This window comes from Tursiops truncatus, chromosome 13 (assembly GCF_011762595.2).
Source record: "Tursiops truncatus isolate mTurTru1 chromosome 13, mTurTru1.mat.Y, whole genome shotgun sequence".
Lineage (NCBI taxonomy): Eukaryota > Metazoa > Chordata > Mammalia > Artiodactyla > Delphinidae > Tursiops > Tursiops truncatus.
In genome coordinates, this window is record NC_047046.1 from 48,677,148 (window position 1) to 48,686,144 (window position 8,997).

Genomic DNA, 8,997 nt, shown 5'->3' on the forward strand with positions numbered 1-8,997 from the left:
ATCATGGTGGCTTTGTCTATTCCATGTAATTCTGTCAAATTTTTCTTTATGTATAATAAAGGTTACACTATTAGTAGCATACAAGTTAATAATTATGTTTTCTTTTTATGTTTATGTAATGACTCTCCTTATCCATAATAATATTGTTACTAATAACGAAATTGTATTTAGTTTGCCATAAATATACATTCACCTGCTGTGTTAATATTCACTGAAATCTATTAATTTTAATTTGTAACTTTATAATTTGATACATCACTTCTAAAGACCAGATTAGCTGGATTTATATTTTTATCTAATGTTCTCATTTTTCCTTTTTAATCAAAAATTTATTTATTTTAATGTATTTAATGATATATTTAGATTGAATTGTATGAGTTCATTTTGTGCTCATCTTTCTCCTTTACATACATTTCTTTTTTCCTCCATTTATACAATTTTTAGAATATACTGAAGTTATTTTTTATTTCACTTTTGTTCTCTAACAAGTTGAACATTATTTTTTTCTATTCTTAGATGATTAAATTTATAAGTTTTAAATGCATATTTAATAAAGTCCAACCTAAACAATATTTCAGCCCTCCTTTTATTCAATACAAGCTTAAATTGCTTTAAATTCCATAAGTCATTTTCCATTTAAGATGTTATTTTTGTTCAGAACTTTGCTACCACCTTTTTATTTCCCAGTATTACATATTAACATAATTATTTTATGATAATATTTAGTATGCCCTCATGTGTTCTAATTTTTATGTTCACAGTTTATTCTGACATCCTGATCATTCTTGTTGAGATCTCTGTATTCCTTCTTCCCAAAACATACCTTCTAAAATTTCTTTGGTGAGGGTCTATTAATGGTAGTTTCTCATAGGAAAATGTCTCATTACACCTTCTTATTTCTTCTCAGCATTTTGAAGTCATTTGGTTTCCATTACTGATCTTCAGACATAAGCTATCTGTTTACTTAATTGTTCTTAAATAGTATTTTTTCTTCCTTTCTGCTTTTAAGGTTTTTCTCCTTTTCCATGGCTTTATGATATTTCACTACTATGTGTCTAGTTACGAATTTCCTTTTTTTGTCCTGCTCAATATTTGCTATATTTCCTGAATTTGTGGATTCATCTCTTTCAAAGATCCTAATTCTAAGAAAATATATACTCAAAAAGCTCATCTCCTTTATCTTCTACCTTCTACCTGTGGAACTCTAATTAAATTTTTGACCTTCTCATTTTATCCTCCATGTGTCCTAATCCCTCTTCCTTATTTGTTATCACCATGTCCACCTACTACATCTAAAGAAATTATCCAAGCTTACCCTTCAGTTCACAAATTCAATATTAAATTCTGTCTACATAGAAAGGCACAACCTGCCAACAGTGAATCAGGAAGAAATAGAAAATATGAACAGACCAACCACAAGCACTGAAATTGAAACTGTGATTAAAAAAATCTTCCAACAAACAAAAGCCCAGGACCAGATGGCCTCACAGGTGAATTCTATCAAACATTTAGAGAAGAGCTAACACCTATCCTTTTCAAACTCTTCCAAAATATAGCGGAGGGAGGAACACTCCCAAATTCATTCTATGAGGCCACCATCACCTTGATACCAAAACCAGACAAGGATGTCACAAAGAAAGAAAACTACAGGCCAATATCACTGATGAACATAGATGTAAAAATCCTCAACAAAATACTAGCAAACAGAATCCAACAGCACATTAAAAGGATCATACACCATGATCAAGTGGGGTTTATTCCAGGAATGCAAGGATTCTTCAATATACACAAATCAATCAATGTGATACACCATATTAACAAATTGAAGGAGAAAAACCATATGATCATCTCAATAGATGCAGAGAAAGCTTTTGACAAAATTCAACACCCATTTATGATAAAAACCCTCCAGAAAGTAGGCATACACAGAAGTTTCCTCAACATACTAAAGGCCATATATCACAAACCCACAGCCCACATCATCCTCAATCATGAAAAACTGAAACCATTTCCACTAAGATCAGGAACAAGACAAGGCTGTCCACTCTCAACACTATTATTCAACATAGTTTTGGAAGTTTTAGCCACAGCAATCAGAGAAGAAAAGGAAATAAAAGTGATCCAAATCGGAAAAGAAGAAGTAAAGCTGTCACTGTTTGCAGATGACATGATACTATACATAGAGAATCCTAAAGATGCTACCAGAAAACTACTAGAACTAATCAATGAATTTGGTAAAGTAGCGGGATAAAAAATTAATGCACAGAAATCTCTGGCATTCCTATACACTAATGATGAAAAATCTGAAAGTGAAATCAAGAAAACACTACCATTTACCATTGCAACAAAAAGAATAAAATATCGAGGAGTAAACCTACCTAAGGAGACAAAAGACCTGTATGCAGAAAATTATAAGACACTGATGAAGGAAATTAAAGATGATACAAATAGATGGAGAGATATACCATGTTCCTGGAATGGAAGACTCAACATGGTGAAAATGACTCTGCTACCCAAAGCAATCTAAAGATTCAATGCAATCCCTATCAAACTACCACTGGCATTTTTCACAGAACTAGAACAACAAATTTCACAATTGCTATGGAAACGCAAAAGACTCCGAATAGCCAAAGCAATCTTGAGAAGGAAAAACGGAGCTGGAGGAATCAGGCTCCCTGACTTCAGACTATACTACAAAGCTACAGTAATCAAGACAGCATGGTACTGGCACAAAAACAGAAAGATAGATCAATGGAACAGGATAGAAAGCCGAGAGATAAACGCACACACATATGGTCACCTTATCTTTGATAAAGGAGGCAGGAATGTACAGTGGAGAAAGGACAGCCTCTTCAATAAGTGGTGCTGGGAAAACTGGACAGGTCCATGTAAAAGTATGAGATTAGATCACTCCCTAACATCATACACAAAAATAAGCTCAAAATGGATTAAAGACCTAAATGTAAGGCCAGACACTATGAAACTCTTAGAGGAAAACATAGGCAGAACACTCTATGACATAAATCACAGCAAGATCCTTTTTGACCCACCTCCTAGCAAAATGGAAATAAAAACAAAAATAAACAATGGGACCTAATGAAACTTCAAAGCTTTTGCACAACAAAGGAAACCATAAACAAGACCAAAAGACAACCCTCAGAATGGGAGAAAATATTTGCAAGTGAAGCAACTGACAAAGGATTAATTTCCAAAATTTACAAGCAGCTCATGCAGCTCAGTAACAAAAAAACAAACCCAATCCAAAAATGAGCAGAAGACCTAAATAGACATTTCTGCAAAGAACATATACAGACTGTCAATAAACACATGAAAGAATGCTCAACATCATTAATCACTAGGGAAATGCAAATCAAAACTACAATGAGATATCATCTCACACCAGTCACAATGGCCATCATCAAAAAATCTAGAAACAATAAATGCTGGAGAGGGTGTGGAGAAAAGGGAACCCTCCTGCACTGCTGGTGGGAATGTGCATTGGTACAGTCACTATGGAGAACCCCAACTATGGGAGTTCCTTAAAAAACTAAAAATAGAACTACGATATGACCCAGCAATCCCACTACTGGGCATATACCCTGAGGAAACCATAATTCAAAAAGAGTCATGTACCAAAATGTTCATTGCAGCTCTATTTACAATAGCCCGGAGATGGAAACAACCTAAGTGTCCAACCTAAGTGGATAAAGAAGATGTGGCACATACATACAATGGAATATTTAAGCCATAAAAAGAAATGAAATTGAGCTATTTGTAATGAGGTGGATAGACCTAGAGTCTGTCATACAGAGTTTAGTAAGTCAGAAAGAGAAAGACAAATACCATATGCTAACACATATATATGGAATTTAAGAAAAAAAAAGTCATGAAGAACCTAGGGGTAAGACAGGAATATAGACACTGACCTACTGGAGAACGGACTTGAGGATATGGGGAGGGGGAAGGGTGAGCTGTAACAAAGCGAGAGAGAGGCATGGACATATATACACTACCAAACGTAAGGTAGATAGCTAGTGGGAAGCAGCCACATAGCACAGGGATATCAGCTCGGTGCTTTGTGATCGCCTGGAGGGGTGGGATAGGGAGGGTGGGAGGGAGGGAGACGCAAGAGGGAAGAGATATGGGAACATATGTATATGTATAACTGATTCACTTTGTTAAAAAGCAGAAACTAACACACCATTGTAAAGCAATTATACCCCAATAAAGATGTTAAAAATAAATAAATAAATAAATAAGTTGTGTCTAATCTACTGTTTAACTTCTCTACTGACACTGAGAGAATGCCATCTGAAGATGGTCACAGCCAATGAACACCAAAAACTGTCAGTAAACCATCAGCAACTAAAAGAGTGATTCTCTCTCCCAGCCCTTAGAAGGAATCCAGCCTGCTAACATCTTTATTTTGGACTTCTAGCCTCTAGAGCTGTGAGAAAATATATTTCTGTTGTTTTAAACCACCCAGTTTTTGTTACTTTTTTATGGTAGCCCTAGAAAACTAGTACAAATTTTGGTATTTTTTCACTTTTAGAAGTATCTGGTTCTTTTGAAAATCTTCCTGTCTTTTTTTGGATGAATATCTCATTTCTTTCTTACATTTTGAGTCTATATTTTGAAAGGCATATAAAACATATTCCCCATATATGTCGTACATAATAATTCTAATAGCAATTCTAGGAGGTGTGATTCTTCTCTTTGTGATTTCTGCTGACTCTTGGTGATGAGTGCTTGTTTTACAATTTGTAATTTTGGCAAATTCAAGTACAGTTGAGCTGTATCTATTGGAATCCTAAGAGGTGTGTGATTAAAGTAGATCATTCTAAAGAGAGTATGCATCAGCTTCTGCCAGTCACCCTCAGGTGCTGCCAACTCCGATTCACTTATGTTAATTTCTTACCTTGGGATTTCCAAGAGCACACTGCTGTTATATATTTGAACCCCAGATCAACATACATGGGGAGGTCTATGGTTATAAGTTCTCCTAAGAAGTTTTCTTTCCTTCCAGAGCCAAATCTGAGTAAAGATGTTTCCTTGTTATATCCTAGTCTACGATTCACTAAGAATGAAATTCTTTGATGGTTTCAGCTTTACTAGGAATCTTAATTCCAATTTTCTACCATATAAGGTCCCAGGCCCATATCTCCTGGCCCACAGACAGCTGTTAAAGTGCCAACTTTAACATAATTAATACTTTAAGTAGATGAATCTGGTTAAAATAGGATGGTAGCTTCAAATGAAAAGAAGAGCAAGAGTGACCTAAAAAGGACTCGAAACCTGTTCAGCTTTACCTCTGCATGCACACAAAAAATGAGCTCCTTAAGGGAAATAAATCTAGACTTATTTATCTCTGTATCCACAGCATTAAATGTAGTTTTTACTACATTCTCAACCAGACCAAACCATAAACACCATAAAACATTTTATATAACACCAGAAGATGAATCCTTCAAAATTCTATGAATTTATAGTTCTAGTTATCATGCACAAGCGTAGAAATAAGTGGTATGGGTTAATTATGGGTTTGAATATTCTGGAAGTTTCTTTATTATAGCATTGATAGAGAAAAAATATAAGTAATATCACTTAATTCTAGGAGATGAGAAAAAGTCTTCCTACAATCAAAAACTACCAAAGTTTTATTTAATTGTGCATATTAAAATATTGTTTCACATGAAGCAGGTGCAGTTTGGAGAGGGAGGGGGTGGATTCCTGTAAATATACAGTAAAAATGGTGGCTGGTGTCCACTGACACTTCCCGGCCTACTCACATAACTGGATACCAACAATAACAGCAGCAGTCTCTGAAACTGAGAGAAAAAAGGGTTTACATTTACCATTCCTTTTATAATTTCTACTTTTTTTCTTCACTTTTCATCCTAGTAACTGTTAAGGTGTTTTTCAGCCCCTGGCACCATCGACTGACTATCATTGCAGCAGTAAGCAAATAAATAAGAGTTGACGGGGTTGAAAAGAGTTGAAAAGATAAGGGTTGAAAAGTTACTGTGTTACTTTCTAAACAGCTCTTTAGAAATTTCATTCTGAGTCATGGCTTTCACCATTTTATAAACTGGACCACCAGTCACATTGATTTAACAGCACATCACTGGCTTTCCTTTCATAACCAATAGATCTTTAGAAACAAACCCACAAAATATGTGCCCATAAAGGGATGTGGTTGTCCCATTTCTAGCATCAATCCGTGATATGGTTCTTACCACATCATGGTAAATAATAAAGTAAAAATTAAGTGAGTTTTTCCTTAGGTTAAACTTATTCCATTTAAAGAGCTGTCCTTCATTCTCAAATTGTCCTTCCTAGTTTCTGTTGTTGTGGTTTGTTGTTGTTAGGTTAAAGTGTTTTTATTTCACAAAATGTTGTTATAATAGGTGACACAGTTTTTGTTTTGTCTTGTCTTAATGTTCTTATATCCTTATATGGCAAAACAAAAATTTCGCAAATTTGTTTTAGTCTCCTGTTTAAAAAATGTTTAATTTACTAATCCAGGAAATGAAAAAGTCTCCAGGAACCTCTCTACAAAAGCAATATATTGATATATTGCACACAAAGGACCCTAATCCATTCAGGTCAGACACTGAAGCCATGCCACAGTGGTACTTAAAGTCAGCTGCTGATAGGGGAGAGCTGATCAGTTGAAAGGAATAGAAAATGTTTTCGGAATAAGTAAATTGGCTAATTCAATGAAAATATTCAATGTAATATTTCTATATGGCAAGAGGAATTCCCTAAGGAAAGGAGTTGGTTGTTTTTTTTTCTTTTTTCTTTTTGTTTTTTTCCAGAATGGTCTTATGGTCCTAGCCAAAAGAACAGTGCCTTATGATTAGAAAACATTTCAAAACTGAAGATCAGCTTCTGATCAAAAACAAATACTCATTTTTGTCTTGAAAAAATTAACTTTCATAACATTTTTCTTTTAACTTTCAACCTATTTATAGGGTTGCTGCTTTTCTGTTATAAGATAAAGATTAAGAGAAATAGAGACAGAAGAAAAATACAGACAGACGCATAGACACACAAACACATAACACACACACACACAAATAGAGAGAGAGAAGAAAATGATATTCTATTGTCTTTCTGCATTTTCATTTCCAAATACACAATTTTTACTTAGCAATTTTACTTCTATGACATGTACTATGCATCAGGCATTTCTCTAGTGTTTTAAAAATATTAACTCATTTAATATTCATTAAAAAAAGACCCATGAGGTAAGTACTATCTTCGGTTTATATATGAACAAAGTGAGGCACAGAGATATTAGGTAATTTGCCAAAAGTCACACAGCCAATATGTGATAGAAGTGAAAATCAAACCCAGGCAGTTGTCTGTCTTTAGAGCTCATGTTCTTAACCACTACCACTGCTGCCACCATGAATTAATAGTAGGCACTGTATATCTCAAGAATCGGGAAACCAAAACAACCACATCTAAGGATTGTACAGAGTTAGTAATATAAAGTATAACAAATAAATCCCAACTGTTTGATACATTTCCTCAGCAACCTTTCTCCATTAGAAATAAAATACTATGTCTCTTACAGTTTCTTTCACAGCTCTGTTAGCCCACCCAAGTGAATATTGGGCCACATCCAATAAATTTCCTAGTTCAAAAAGTTTTGTCTGGGGTTCTCAGTTCAATAATAGTCTCTTGGAATTTTTCAAAATTCTTTTAATGTCTGAATTACATTTTAAAAAATACTTGTAAATTTTCTATGTAAATCTATTATATATATATATATATAATAGAGATATTATAATCAGGCATATATATATATATATGTATCATAAATGCAAATTTTATATTTGGTGCCATGAAAATACCAACATTCTACACTGATGTTCTAATCAAGAAATAAACTACCTCTCCTCTTATCTAGATCCACGTTTAATCCATATGGAAAATTTGCTCATTACCTAGATTTGTAAATATATTTTTTTCTTATCAATAAATGTATTTGCTTATTTTATTTTTTTAGAGCATTAAAAAAGTTAAAGTAAACATGTTATTGAATTCTATTTGCCCTGACTCTAGTAACCAATCAGACTTATGACTGACAAAGTTGATTTCAACTTATATTGACCTAAAAAAAGGTCAAGGGCTTCCCTGGTGGCCCAGTGGTTGAGAGTCCGCCTGCCGATGCAGGGGACGCAGGTTCGTGCCCTGGTCTGGGAGGATCCCGTGTGCCATGGAGCGGCTGGGCCCATGAGCCATGGCTACTGAGCCTGCGCGTCTGGAGCCTGTGCTCCGCAACGGGAGAGGCCACGGCGGTGAGAGGCCCGCGTACCACAAAAAAAAGAAGGTCAAAATCCCACTTTTGCTACAGTCACATTCTTTTATTAAATATTTATCAAGCACTTACTGTGAGTTAGATACCACACAGAGTTCTAGGGATACTGAGATTAATGTAAGTATTGCTGCTGCTCAGAGATAAATTTTGGCATGTCCATTTAGTCCATCAGACTGAAATCATTAGTTAACAAATTACAGGTCTACAAAAATTAACTGTAAACTAGATTATTCACTTCAGTATCTTTGTCCTAGAATTAAAATCGAATCCCTCCTTTCATTGCCTATAAATATTAACATATTCCTTTCTATAGCTTCCATTTTATGAAGATAGTTACTGGCTGGGTGTTAACGTTGATTTTTCTAATTTTGACTATACAGACAAGCACTACTAGGAAACTTTTCAAAGGCAGTGAAGTCCAACCTTCTAGGCAATAGATATTAACACTGGAGATGAATAAACTCAGTAAATATCCATGACTTTCACAAAATAAAAATTGAGAAAATATTACAATCATACCTCTCTATGGTCTTATTTGCCTTTGTGATGGTTACCTTCAAACGAAAACTACAAACTGGATAACAGCTCAAAGACAAAGTAGGACTTCCTTTATGATGTTATTGGTATAAGTTATTTTTGCTATTACACTAAAAAATGGATAGGACAAG